General features: G+C 40.4%; 1 protein-coding gene across 2 annotated transcripts in view; it reads right to left on the reverse strand.

Annotated features, from left to right (window-relative positions):
• RASGRP1 (RAS guanyl releasing protein 1) overlaps window positions 1-15,484 on the reverse strand; it is a 776,793-nt gene that overhangs the window by 168,251 nt on the left and 593,058 nt on the right. Inside the window, exon 1 of one of the 2 annotated variants that reach the window (XM_081507138.1) lies at window positions 2,884-3,013. The exons of the other annotated variant lie outside the window; for it this stretch is intronic. The gene's annotated coding sequence lies outside the window, so the exon portion shown is untranslated. Of the gene's footprint in view, window positions 1-2,883; window positions 3,014-15,484 lie in introns of those variants that run through there. 2 annotated transcript variants of the gene reach the window in all.

The raw sequence follows: 15,484 nt of genomic DNA on the forward strand, positions 1-15,484 counted from the left end.
GGGATCAGTCAAGGTAGGAATTTGAAACTCAGAACAAACCTTAAAAATAATACCTTTGTAGATCATGACTCTCTTATTACAGGCATGGTAAGAGAAGTCCCTTGGGCTGCAAGGAGCTCAAATCAGTCAATCCTGAAAGAAATCAACCCTGAATATTTATTGGAAGAACTGCTGCTGAAGCTCCAATACTTCAGGCATCTGATACGAAGAGCCGACTCATTGGAAAGGACCCTGATGCTGGGAAAGAATGAAGGTGAACGGAGAAGGGGGCAGCAGAGGATGAGAAGGTTAGCATCACTGACTCAACGGATATGAATTTGAGCAAACTCTGGGAGACAGTAGAGGACAGAGGAGGTTGGTGTGCTATAGTCCACGAAGTTGCAAAGAGTCAGACACGACTTAGCAACTGAACAACAACAATATGATGCAATAGCTAGAATCATTGATCATCTCAATTCCACAGATAATAAAAGTCTTTGCTTTTTTGTGCCTCCAAAAACGTCCAGGATAGTGCTCAGAGAACTATACAGATAACAGCAATACTCGGCACGTTCCCATACTTTGATCCTTTAGTTTCTAGCATTCTTTTCTGTTCTCTTTAGGAACATACTCAATCTCTTGTTCCTCAGCTGGTTCGTCTGCAGGGAGAAGATAGCTTAGGACACTTCAATTCAAACCACACAGCTTCAGGAAGCCCAGAAAGTCTTCAGATATGTTGAACTGAGAGCTCCAGTTCTTTTCCTTCAAGGATCCCTCCAGAAGGGCAATATTTGCATGCACACTTAGATAGATTTTTCCTTTTTTCTTCTCTTTTTTAATTATGAAGGAAAGGATACCAGAGCTCTGGATGAATGCTTATAGCTCTGTGCTTTGCCTCAATATGTATGTGCACACATGAACACCTCAAATGTTCGTGAGTCCCCATCAAGAACAGAACTATTTAAAAACTGTAATGCTCTCCATTGACACCTCCAGTTGAAGAGCAATTTTATAGCATAATTATAATGTATTGCATAATTTGGAAAAGCTTTTGTTCTCATTGCGATTATCCTCAGAAAGCTCCTTTTTCACCTCCCCCTTCCCACACTGACTGACTTAAGAATATCCGATCCTTAAAGGCTGTTTTGCCTTCATAGAATAAAAACGAAGCTTTAAGATGAAGTGCATAAGTGATGGGTGGGAGAGAAATTTTGGTACGTGATTCACTGCTTTACTGTGGTGAAGGTAATTTCTTGTTCTTAAGAACTTTCTTCCCAGGATTTCACTGGGGAAAAAAGACCTTTGGAGGAGAACTGTAGGCATCAAAAGCCCCTGGAAAGAAGTAGGTTTCCTAATTGGTTCATGCCCCTGAACAAGTCTCAGGGCCCCTTGAGAGCCCAGTTTGCTCACTTTCAAAATAAGGGAAGTAGATCAGATGATTCTTTTTTTTTTTTTAATTTATTTTAGTTGGGAGCTAATTACTTTAAAATATTGTAGTAGTTTTTGCCATACATTGACATGAATCAGCCGAGATGATTCTTAAAGTCAACTCTTAAATACTAGAATTCTGTCATCAAACAACAGATCCACTCTTTGTAGATCTTGAAAATGAAAAATTCTGTTTCTCTTTGGGATTCATGTTTTAACAGTCAGGACAAAGGATGTCAGAACGGTATTATTTCCAAGTCCCCCAGAAATGCTGATTTTTCTGCATATGAAAATTCTGACTTTCACTATTTGACCACAACCAAGAGCGCTTAAAAAGGGAAAAAGAGTGAAGGCTTCAAAACATACTATGAGGGAACTTCCCTGGTGGTTCAGTGGTTGAGAATCCACCTGCCCATGCAGGGGACACAAGTTCAATCCCCGGCTCAGGAAGATTTCACATGCTACAGAGCGACTAAGCCTGTGCACTGCAACAAGAGAAGCACTGCAATGAGAAGCCTGCGCGTTGCAACTAGAGAGTAGCTTCCAATCGCTGCAAATAGAGAAAGCTCACGTGCAGCAATGAAGACAACACAGCCAAAAATACATACATACATACATACATACATACATACATATACACACACACACACACACTATCAGCCATGAGGCACCCTACACTGGGACTTGTTTAGCATGAATGAGATGTAAAAAACACCTGAATCTCCTCTTTTTCATAGTAAGTCCTGAATTTTGAAGAAGTTATTGTTTTCCCCCAGCCATATCTAGCATCCAAGGAGGCCATCATAGAGACGGTAAAACACACAGTGCATTTTTCAAGGCACTTGGGACATCAGGAACTTCCACTGTCCATTATAAATCATCCAGGTAATACATACATACGGTAAAACATCAATCAGTACAGCAAATTTAAAATAACAGTCAATCTTATTAAACTCCTTCCCTTTCCTTCTTCTCCTTTTATTGATTTATAACTTTAGCTCTCCTGAGGGTTATCTCTGAGACTAAATAAGGTGCTAATGGTTTTGTGCCTTGATTTCTTTATTTTAGATAACATTCATCATCTTCTTTCTATAAAAGGTGAAGATTTAGATCATTCTCACTATTTCCCCTCTTCCCATGCCTTTTCCAATTTTTGATACAGATGACATTGATTTTTGTTCTTCTCTTCATTAATTTTATAACTTTAAATTCTCCAATTTTACTTTTGTTTCTTGTTTTAGAAAACCATGGACTTCTTAAATGTTCTCGCTCTATCATATTTTTGGGCCAGACCTTGCACACGATCTATTCGCTTATCCCTCTGCTGTTGATTCTCATCCACCACTCCCCCCAGTACACTGGTTTAAATGTCCTCAACCTTGAGGAGTTTAACTCAAGTTTAAAAGGTGGCCATCCTTTAGTCACTTATTTCATACATTCACAACATTAACATAATATTACTTTTTATGTGCTTACCTATATCCTTTATAATGGTGTCTGTGCTGGTCCTAACTTCTTAATCCAATCAATTAATTGAGGGTAGACATGATCATTATTTCTAATCTTCCGATAGGAGCTTATGCAGACAGCTCTACAGTGAAAGTGTGCTCAGTTCATGCTGCTGATTAAAATAACTAAAGACACCTTCCCATCCCCCAAGTTACTGTTGACAATTTTGAACTGTCAGTGCCAAGTCACAGTTTTGAAAAAAAAAAAAAAGAGAGAGAGAGATTCTTTCCAGCCTAGAAGAGCACTTCTGTTCACTCCGAGAGAGTGTTAATTAACTGATATCTAGTACATTTGCAGCATCCCTTGAGAGTTACCCCCTTTCTTGATAATAAATCAAATGGGTTGGCATTAAGCCTTAAAAGGAGTAGATAAAGACCAGGTAAAGCCCATACATATTTTTGGACATGGACTTGGTTTTTGTGTTGTTTGGTATAAGGTTTGATGGTTCTTGGCTTCTGATTAATTTTTTGATCTGAATGGGTGAAAGTGAGGAACACACATTGGAGGTGATGTCCTTAGGAAAGTAGGAAAATGCTGAGCAACCTTGCAGTGGTTCTGTCCTCACCATGGTGAGATGGTGGCAGGGTGGGGGGTGGGGGAAACTAAAGGTACTGAACTACCGACAGGTTAGGAATCCTCTTCCTAATCTGTATTCCTGGGGATGCAGAATAGGCATAATACATTCAAATTAACTTGGTAAAACTGGCTTTCCAATCTTCTGGTCACTTTTTTAATAAGCTCTTATTCACTTTTTGATTAAGTTTGTTATGAAGAACTGAAAATATGAGAGCCTCCGATGTCTTTTAAAAATAATCAAATAAAAATTCAACTCAATTCAATTCAATTCAATTCAATTCATTATGGTCATAAGTATTTTGAACAGTGACAATCTATTTGGCTAATAGAAAGCATCCCATTTCCTGACTAGGGTGGGTCATATAGTTTATTTATAAACTCAAAAAGGAAGTTGTTTTTCCTCCACCCTCTACATTTAATCCACTGCTTGTGGCTCAGCCAAGTAATGAAGATTCCCAGCTGCTCTGTGGTGACCCCAAATCAGTATTCTTTTAACTGAAGCCTCACTCTGGCCCACATTGAGGTCATGTTCTCAGTTCAAATGGGGCGAGGGGAGAGTGAGCTTGCTACTCTGTAGTCATGGTAATACGGGAGTCCCTTCCCACAACTGCTTCATCATGACAAAACAACTCCCATGCACTGAATGGAATAATTCTATTGAGTGAGTAAATATTGGTTCTATGTACTATTTTAGTATTGGTGGTCGTGGTCAAAACAAGGACTTGCCTTGGGCTTAGCCAGTATGACCACAGCTATCAGCCATATAAAAGGGGTGTGGTCATCCCTAGCAGAGGGGCTCCTGAAAATACACACAGCATTTTTCCAGAGTCCATGACTGCCTATTCAAGAACACTTTTCAGTAAGTGTTTTGTAAGAGGTGGCCATGGTACAGACTTACTGTATCAGGAGAGCCAAGCTCCTCTGTAATAGTGAAGAGCTGTTCTTCAGCTCTGACAAAGAAATAAGAGTTTCTCATATGGATTTGCAGAGGTGAAAATTGGTATTTACTGGCTTCTAATTTGCTATCTGTCCACCTTAATATTTATCTGAAGTACAAACATGACCAAGGAAGAACTGGCCTCTGCAAAGCCTATTTGGTTTTCTCTCTTAAACCCCGAGACAGCACGACCATGGGGAGGCCATTTCCCTCTCAGCTGGCCGTTGGGTCCTCTGTCCAGAGGGCTGTGAAAGGTTTCACCCCAAGGGTGTGAAGTGCTCAGTGCCTCCTGCTGTTCCCACAGCAGTTGCTCAGGATGCCTTAAAAATAATCCTTTCTTTTCAGGTGGAGTGGATTTGCAGGTCTGGAGTCTGTAAAGCCAATTTTCATTTTTAATCTGGTGTGAGCCTATCTCGTTAGTCAGTCAAGGCCTCCTTTTCACACTTGCCTTGGGACACAAAGGAAACCCAGTTATGAGCTGTTAATTAGCTATTAGGGGACTGGGAAACTTCCAACGAGTCATTATTCACACTGTTTGAGGCTAATACTTATTTAATTAGAACTATTCCTTTCCTGTCATAAATCCCTAGTTAAAATAAATTTAGCTCAAAATGTCAGTTTAGCTTAAAAAGAAACTGGTGGCTAACTCCAATTCTACTGGCTTTTTATGAGACAAATGCTTTAATAATTGCTGTCCTGCCAGTCTATGCATGGAGACTAGAAACTGGCCAGAACTTGCACTCAGGGGGAATGTATGTGTGTGTATGTAGATGGAGAATGCTCATGAAATGAAGCAAGTGGGCTCCCCTTGGGTGCATACCACTCTCCCACATATTTTCTTTAGTCTTTTGAAAACTTTGATGAGAACCCAAGATCTGATCGTCATAGAGGTGAGCAGGAGTAAAACAACACTGTCCTTTCACTTGCTGTGTATCTCCATCTTACTACGTGGTCATACATTCTTAAATCCAGGATTAGCTGAGGCAGCAGTGCAATGGAGCATACTGACTAACAAAGTATCTAGACAGAGAAGGGGTCAGCAGAAAACTTTTTGTTTCTGTTTCTGAAGCTTGTGGAAAAAAGAGTTTTTATATTTTCTCCTTATTTCGGTTATCTATGGCTGTACAACAAGCCATCAAAAACTTGGTGGCTTAAAATAACAATTGTTTTATTTGTTAGTCACTAATTTGGATAGGGCTCAATTCAGTGATTCTTAGCTCTCCATGGAGTGTGCTGGGGTTCATTTGACTGCACTCAAGAAAGTTTTATCATATTATGTCTGGTACCTCAGTCTACTCTACAGGGTGTATCTGCCGGTCTATCTCTTTCTGTTATAGCTAGTTTGGGCTTCTTCACAGCAATAATGTCATAGGATATAGGTGGATGTCTTACAGGGTTGCTGGGTTCTAAGAGGAAGTGTTTCAAATGGCATGATGGAAGTTGCAAATCTTTTAAGGCCCAGTCTCAGAAGTTATCTAATGTCATTTCCACTGCATTGGGTTAGGCAGAAGAGGCTACATGGCCAGCCTAGTCTCAAAAGAAGGGAAAACTGACTTCCTCTCTCAGTGGCTGCCCAATCACAAAAGTGTGTCCCATCTTTAAAGTGTCACAAAAAACTTGCCACATCCAAAGTCTGACTTTTATTGGTTGATTGAGTGTCATATGGGGGTCTCTCAACCATCATTCAAGATATGAATGAGGAGTGCACAGTTACGTGGATGCTGGAGATGTGACAGATCCCAGCATCAGTTAAAGATGATTTCAGCTGTGAAGAACACAGCATAAATCAAATCTGATAATTTTATGTAAAAATGTATTTACTTAATAAGCAGAAAGTCCAGAGGTGGAAGGTTGCCTTCAGGATTGGTTTATACAGTACTTTAGTGATACCATTGAGTGATGTCTTATTACTCTCATCTCTCTTCTGTGACATTCCCCATTTTGGCTTCATCCTAAGCTCCTCTGCTTATGGCTGGGTGGCTGCCAGTAGAGACTGGCTGCTTGCTTCCTTGTTCGCGTTAAGTGGGAGAGAGAGAGAGAAACACTATCTCTGTCTTTTTCTTAAAAGTGAGAAGGAAGTTTTCAGAAGACACCAACAAATTTCTCCTCATGTCTTATTGGCCAGAATTGGGACCCATGATCATTTCTGAAACAATTACTGACAAGAGGCATGGGATTATTCTTATACCAGTATGTCTCAACCTGAACTTGAAAGTGGAGGTGGTTTCCCTAAGATATATTGGCTATGTAGAATTAAAAAAAAAATAAGTTGGGGTTATATTAGGAAGAAGGAAGATGGCAATTTTTGGATAGACAGCCAAGAATGTTATTGCATTGCTTTAAAGATAAATCCGTGGCATCAATTTTTATTAAGCTAGAAAGTAAAAATTCCTTTTGAGACACAAAAGACCCCAAATAGTGAAAACAATCTTGAGAAAGAAAAATGGAGCTGGAAGAAATAGACTCCCTGACTTCAGACTACAATTACAGTCATCAAAACAGCATGGTACCGGCATAAAACCAGAAATATAGATCAGTGGAATAGGATAGAAAGCCAAGAGATAAATCCATACACCTATGGTCAATTAATCTATGACAAAGGAGGCAAGTCTATATAGTGAAGACAGTCTCTTTAATAAATGGATTAAAGACCTGATACTATAAAAATAGAGAAAAACACAGGCAGAACACTCTTTGACATAAACCTCAGCAATATCTTTTTAGATCCATATCCTAGAATAATGAAAATAAAACCAAAAATGAATAAATGGTACCTAATTAAACTCAAAAGCTTTTGCACAGCAACAGAAACCATAAACAGAACAGAAAGACAACCCACAGAATGGGAGAAAATATTTGCAAATGATGAGACTGACAAGAGATCAAGCTCCACAATTTACAAACAGCTCATGTGACTCAATAAGAAACAACTCAATAATAAAATGGGCAGAAGACCTAAATAGACATTTCCCCAAAGACATACAGATTACCAAGCTGCTGCTAAGTCACTTCAGTTGTGTCTGACTCTGTGCGACCCCATAGACGGCAGCCCACCAGGCTCCGTTGTCCCTGGGATTCTCCAGGCAAGAACACTGGAGTGGGTTGCCATTTCCTTCTCCAGTGCATGAAAGTGAAAAGTGAAAGTGAAGTTGCTTAGTCGTGTCCAATTCTCAGCGACCCCATGGACTGCAGCCTATCAGGCTCCTCCGTCCATGGGATTTTCCAGGCAAGAATACTGGAGCGGAGTGCCACTGCCTTCTCCTACAGATTACCAAGAGGCACATGAAAAGATGTTCCACATCACTAATTACTAGAGAAATGCAAATCAAAAATATAGTGAGATATCACCTCACACCAGTAAGAATGGGCATCATCAAAAAGCCTACAAACAATAAATGCTGGAGAGGGTGTGGAGAAAATGGAACCCTCCTACACTGTTGGTGGGAACATAAACTGGTACAGCCACTATGGAGAATAGTATAGAGTTTCCTTAAAAAACTAAAAATAGAGCTATTATATGATCCAGTAATCTCATTCCTGGGCATGTTTCCAGAGAAAGCTAAGGTTCGAAAGATACAGGCACTCCAGTGTTCATTGCAGCACTGTTTACAATAGCCAAGACATGGAAGCAGCCTAAATGTCCATCCACAGAGGTATGGATAAAGATGTGGTACATATCGATACAAGGAATATTACTCAGCCGTGAAAAGAATGCCATTTGCAGCAACATGCATGGACCTAGATATCATACTAAGTAAGTCAGACAAAGACAAATAGTGTATGATATTGCTTATATGTGGAATTTAAAAAATATGATACAAATGAACTTACAAAACAGAAACAGACTCACAGAATTAGAAAACAGACTTACGATTACCAAAGGGGAAAGGTGGCAGAGAGGGATAAATTGGGAGTTTGAGATTGACATATACACACTACTATAATCAAAATAGATAACCAACAAGGACCTACTGTATAGCATGGGGAACTCTGCTCAATATTTGGTAATAGCCTAAATGAGAAAAGAATTCAAAAAAACAAGAATATATACATGTATATGTATAACTGAATCATTTTGCTATACACCTGAAACTAACATAACATTATTAATCAAGTATACTCCAATAAAAAATAAAAATCTTAAAAAATTTTCTCTTAATTGAGTATTCAATTTCAGAAGAAATTATTATAGAACGGGCAACATTATGGAGACAAAACTGTTGTGAATCCTACTTTGTACCAAGAGAGTAATCTCTCCAATGTCTCTGTTTTCCATCTCTAAAATTAGAATAATAGTACCTATTTCTCAGGGTCAGGATTAAAAAGAGATAATGTATGTAGGATGCTGGGGTAAAGTAAATAACCCTATCCTTGAGAGCACAAAAATAGAGGTCCTCTTGAGGGAACAGCAGGGTGTTTCTGAAGGGCCCAGCAGAGAGGGGATATGAGACACAGTAGCTTTTCAAGGCAGAACATAAACATATCTGAAAACCCAGAATGTAAACTCTTGCAATAAGAACCATCTGGAGTGGGGAGGGAGGGTTGGGGCAGATCCCTCTGGGTGTTTCCTCCTCCACAACATGTTTTTTAGAACTGAAATCAGGTTATGAAGAGCATCAAGGCAGCTCTGAAGAGGAAGTCACAAAAGGACAGGCAATAGCTTGGGGCCATGAGTGCATGCTGTGTGGTCCTTGGAGAAGGGGAGGGGAGCAGACTTGCCTCCTTGACCTTGCCTGATGGCATACCAGGTCATTAAGGAGGGCTGTACCTCCTCCACACCTCCTGCCTCTCTGGCTCCCCACTCAGCCTGGGAACCAGTGGGAACATCCCAAACCCAGGCTAGGCTCTGCGCCAATCCTCCCCACCCAAAGGATGATGACCATACCTCTAACTCCCACTATTTCTCACATCCTATCATTTTTTTTTTTCTCTCTCTCTCTCTAATTCTCTCTTTCCACCATCCCCTCTCGATACTGCCAGGACCTTTATGCTCTATGTTAGGAGATTCTCAGGGAGAGGTTTCCATCATTCAGTCAGAATTTGTTTTTCATGGGCATTACCTCCAGCCAGCATGCGAACGTGTCTGATGTCCCATAAGATGTAAAATTACGAGGCAATATCTTCTTCAAAGGTGAAAAACAAGCCCCAGATGTTTCCAACAGCAGTTAAGAGCCACAAAACACTTTAGAAAATTTCCTCTAACTTTAACTCTAGCACAGATAATCTAGACAAAAATCTTAAAAAAAAATTGCCTTAGAAAGTACTTTGATGTTGGGTGTAGAATTAGCTAAAGTTTCGTATTTCAAATATTTGAGGCAAATTTGAGTATGTTTTGGGGTGACATTAAACCTGAAATTAATGTCAGGACCTGGCTAAAGGACTACAAAAGACACAGAAATCTTTATATGGGGGATGTCAAGAAGCACAGACCATTTGCCTGTCCTTTTCCTCCTGTACAGAAGCTGTAAGAGAAGTATTACCATCCCACCTCACAGATGAGAAAACAGGTTCATAGAGTCAATGTCAGACATGTAATTTACCAAGTCGATTCCAGTTCTAAACGTGTTACAGTGGCTTCCTGCTGACGCAATGACCTATCTTAGCCACGTTTTAGCTCCCTGCACAAGATAAGTCATGCCCAAATTGGGAAATGTGAGTTCCTGCCCTAGTTCTGCCCCTCATTAACAGGGAGGAGTCGGATAAGCCACTTCCCCTCTCTGGGTGAATGGGCAGGCTAGACAGTCTCTGGAAGCAGAATTGTGGTGGAAGAGCTGAGGTTGCTTCAGCTATTTTGTGTGCCCAGCTGAATGCTTCTTTAGCCTAATCCTGCCCATTAGTTCTGCTGAAGGCATGTGACTGGGGCAGAGTTCACACAAATGTCTTGGGAGGAAGGAACCACTGTAAAAATCAGATCTTTCTTGGCCCAGAGAGCCACCACTGGCCACGCCTCCTCTGCATGCAGCACTGGAAGAGCACTCTTGGTGAACAACTTGGGCTGTGATGTGTTTTCACCTCCAAAATATCACACTGTCAAATGTCTGTGAACTGAAAAATCAAGGAGATTTTTTTGTTGAGGAAACCTTACATGTTAGGAAATCTTACAGGTATCTCTAAAAATGACTTTGCTGTGCCTATAAGGCAATATATAAATGATGATCTCACTGGCATACTGGCTGTTTACAAACTGTGAGAGGCGGAGTCAGGGAGTGAAGCAAGTGGGTGAGATTCCCTGGCAGGCTTTTCAGAGACTGGTGGTTTTGAAAAAAAAAAAAAGAGGGAGGGGCAAATCCAGGCATGGTAGAGAAATGGCTTCCTTTTGGCTGGGAGCTTGAAAAGCAGCTGGGGGAAGCAAAAGGCAAAGGACAAACTATGAGGATATTGAAGATGCTTGCTAGAATTGGGATTTGCAGAAGGTAATAAGAGGTCAACTTGTGGTCTGCTAGAAGGTGATCACTGATTTCCTCTGCTTTCTTTTCTTCTAGGGCAGCTGCACAGCATGGAACCTGCATTCAGATATCTAGAACAGGTGACTGGGCCTCGGCTCACTGGCAGTGGGCTGGGAGATGGAGGAGGAAGTGTGTGTGCAGATGTTGGAGGCAGATTAAGGAGACCTTTCAGCTCCCTGAAGGACAGCCACCTTCTCTTATAAATATTTCTTCTTTTATGTATTTACCCAATTCACTGATGGCAACTCACAAAAGATTTGCAGAGCCTCAAGTTTTCATTTTGGGCTTCCCTGGTAGTTCAGTGGTAAAGAATCCACCTTCAATGCATGAAATGCAGGTTCAATTCCTGGGTCAGGAAGGTCCCCTGGAGAAGGAAATGGTAACTCACTCCAATATTCTTGCCTGGGAAATCCCATGGAGAGAGGAGCCTGGTGGGCTACAGTCCATGGGGTCACAAAAGAGTCAAGCACGACTTAGTGACTAAACAAGTTTTCATTTTAGTTACAAGCTGGGCCTGAAGGAGAATAAAGCAGAGTCTTTAGTCGCATCTGCCCTTGTGGATGCTGTGTTCTTTTTTGTTAGAGATGAAGATCTCATACTGTCTATGGCCATCCAATAAGGTGCTTTCAGAACAAGGCTGGGAAGGCCCCTTTTTTACAAAGAATGCTTTGAAAGAAAGAACATAAAATCGAGCCTGGTTCCTGAAAGTTTTCATGGCAGCAGCTGGTCCTGAGACACTTGCAGGGAAAACCTCGGGACTTTGTTGCCAACGAGAAATATACAAGATGACAAACCACACTGACCAACTAGTTTAGAGGAGATAAAGCCCAGCTTTGTCTAAATCAAAAACCACCGAGTCATAGGAAGATGTCCTCTCCCACTAAATGGGATGTCCTTTAATAGCATCCAAGATAGATGGTTATGAGCCTTTCTTCACCATCCTCTGTGCTGAGAAACTAACTGCTATTCAAGGTACCCCAATGACCTATTGTTGAAAAACATTCCTCTTTACATAGAGCTGAAAACTGCCTCCCAGTAATTTCCACCCACAGATTCTAATTCTGGAACTACATAAATCTATTTCCTCTTTCAGATGACAGCCTTTCCAATACAGTGCGACCATTATCTTGTCGCTCTTTTTCTTCTCCATTCTTCCTCATAAGAGTCTGTTTTTGAGGTCTGAATTTTCTCAACTGTTCCTCGGTCTTCACTGACTTCCAGACTCTTCTTCTGGGATGCCCTATATTGTCAGTGTCCCAACTAAGGAGAATTATCTGAGAGGAAAATACATTACAGATGGGGCTGCCTTGCATAGAGCCTAGTGGCGCTATGATTTCCCTTGATCTGGGATGAATTGCTATTATGGCTAATAACCATACAAAGTACATTAAAAGAAAGAAGCTAAACATAAAAAATTAGAAACAGTATGATTCCATTTATACAAAGTCTCAGAATAAGCAAAAAAATTCCCGATGGAAATCAGAAACTGAGGATGGATGAATTCATTGGACAGGAGCACAAGGGAAATTTCTGGGGTGATGGAAAAGCTTCTTACTTTATTTGGGATAGTGGAAAATAGGTGTATAGTTGTCAAAAATCATCAGCCTCTGATCTCTGTACTTTACTGTATGTAAGTTATACCTCAATACAAAGAAAATTTAGAAAATTTTCGTATAGCACACCACCTTCTTTTGCCCTCAAATTTTCCTTCCATTTGTTCAGCTTGAGGTATTTATAAGACAGCAAAATGCCACAAATGTATATCAAGAAGTGCAGCTGCCAGCTTTTCTATTGTTAGTCAATTAAGCATGCACAAATTTGCTTTCATTATGTGATTCTACTTTTATGTATTGAAAGAAAAAAAGCAACTAAATCTCAAGCACAAGTAATATTTCAATGCCAATTACCTTCACAAAACTAATTGACTCTTGCTAGTTTATTAAAATACAATGATAATAAAGCAATTAGAAAAACATCTTTATTGAGCTGAAATAAGACTTAGGCACCCTTGTGATGAGGGAGGTGGTACCACTCAAACAAATGCTAATTAAATAAAAGCTAATGTTACTTGCTAGCTTCTTTATAGGTTTGGTGGCACAAAGAGTAGGTCTTTTTAAAAGCAAAAATGCTCCAAAACTTTTGTTTCTACTATTTCTGACTCAACTCACAATTTGAACATTAGTAAAACCCACTGAAACAAGAAAACACTGAGGTTTCCTAGACATCAGAAAGAACTCTCTTCAGTCAGTAATTGGGATCATTTTCAAAGGTATCCAAGACAGAATAAAATAAAAAAGCCAACAAAGCCCCATAACCCCAGTCTTACCACAAGGAAACTATCTGACAAATCCCAACATAAGGGCATCCTACTGTATACCTGACCTGTACTCCCCCAAAGTGTCAAGGTCATCAAGAACAAGGGAAGTCTAAGACTCTTGCCACAGTCAAGAGACACCTAAGGAGACATGACAGCTAAGTGTAATGGGATGTCCTGGATGGGATTCTGGAACAGAAAAAGGACATTAGGTAAAAACTAAGGAGATGGAATAAAACAAACCTTAGTTAATAATAATGTATAAATGTTGATGCATTAATTATAAAAAATGTGCCATATAATGTAAGATGTTAATAATAGGGGAGACTGGAAAGGGGTATAATGGAATGCTCCGTACTATCTTCTTGATTTTTCTGTAAATCTAAAATTAAGGCTAAAGAATAGGTTACTACGCAGCTTGTAGAGCATGGGGAAAAAATCCAGAAAGTTCCACACTGAGGTTTTCAGAAGTAATATATCTTCATGATGGCTGAGTGCCAAAGAATTGATGATTTCAAATTGTGGTGCTGGAGAAGACTCTTGAGAGTCCCTTGAACTGCAAGAAGATCAAACCAGTCAGTCCTAAAAGAAATCAACCCTGAGTATTCACTGCAAGGACTGTTGCTGAAGCCGAAGCTCCTATACTTAGGCCACCTGATGTGAAGTGTTGACTCACTGGGAAAGACCATGATGCTGGGAAAGATTGAAGGCAAAAGGAAAAAGGGGTGGCAGAGGATAAGATGGTTAGATAGCATCACCGATTCAATGGACGTGAATTTGAGCAAACTCCAACAGATAGTGATTGACAGAAAAGCCTTTCATGCTGCAGTCCATGGGGTTGCAAAGTGTCAGACATGACTGAGTGACTGAAAAACAACAATATATCTTCACGATGGGACTAAAGGTTTTTAAAAAGCCATGAAAGAAAGCCTTCAGAACCTGTACGCTTTATGTCCTTCTTTGGGTCTAGGGGAGGGAAATGCTGGCTTCTGGTCATGTGCTTTGACTATACTTAGGTCCACCACCCGATGATAATGAGACTGAACTTGGATCCCCAAATGAAATGTTCCACATTCTGTTCAACATTTGATAATGCAGTCTTTCAGATAATAGTCATTTTAATGGGTGTGAAATGATGTCTCATCATGGTTTTAATTTGCACGTTTCTGAAGACAACTGGTACTCAGCAGGTTTCCATGAATTATTATTGGCCATTTGTAGATCTTCTTCGACAAAGTTCTTTCTTCTGGGAACCTAGCCTTTCCTTCCATTGTTGGCTCCAAATCTGAAACCTTGGTTAAATCCAATAACTGGGTAAGTGATGTTGGATTTTTATTGGGGCAACTGCCCTCAGCTTCTTGATCATCCATTTTTGGTTTATTCTGATGGTAAGTCAGAGAGCAGGTTTTTTTTTTTTTTTTGCCCCTAAGGATGCTGAGTTCTATTAACGATTTCTATAATTATCTTGGCCAAACCCTCTTGGCTATTATTCCAACCTTGCCACTCATGATAATCAGATCCATTCTGAGAGTTAAGCATCATTATCTGGCTTCTATTTTTAAGGGGTGGGGTTCCTATTATCTTTATAGCATTAAGCTAACTAATAGTAATAATCTTCTTTCCTACTATCCCCAGTGGTCTTGAAAGAAGAGTCACCACCAAACTTCTGAGTGACACTAGTGTGCCTCACACATGTGTACTCTGTCTTTCTGTGAAATACAATTGTTTGGTGGGTATTCTGGCCATATATAATGTGTCTGTTCCAGGGAGACCACTTCTCTGAGTCTTTCCTCCAGCATCTGCTGAGGGTGACATTCTGGCCTTTCACCCTTTCTCTTACTGGAAGCCATTGCTTTTTCTGTGTATCTAAAATACAGCCTCATAGCAAGTATGTGCCATTTCTTGGGGTCCTTTCCAGGATGTTAAATTCTGTATTTCAGAAAAGTACTTCCAGACCAAGAAATGTCCCCTCATTCAGTGTTGTGTTCCAGCCTCTTTAATTAAGAGCCCTCAGGATCCAGTCTCATGTGCGTACCTGCTCGGCAGGGCTTGGTGCTCCACTGGGGGATGTAGCCCTTTTTTCCTTATCAGCCCAGCATATATGCAGCTGGGTGGAGCTGCAACTTAACCCTAGTTTTAGACCAAGTGGCCAGGAGGGGAGGTGGAGGCCTCTGCATTGTCTTTAAGTGAGGGAGTGATCCTAGCTCTTCATGAGAGAGGTGGATCACCTTTCAGGCTCAGGGTTTAGAGGAATCTGGGAATTACTTCAAATGTTTGGGAGAAATCAATCCAGAC

This window comes from Giraffa tippelskirchi, chromosome 7, assembly GCF_054371585.1.
Source record: "Giraffa tippelskirchi isolate mGirTip1 chromosome 7, T2T-mGirTip1v1.2.pri, whole genome shotgun sequence".
Lineage (NCBI taxonomy): Eukaryota > Metazoa > Chordata > Mammalia > Artiodactyla > Giraffidae > Giraffa > Giraffa tippelskirchi.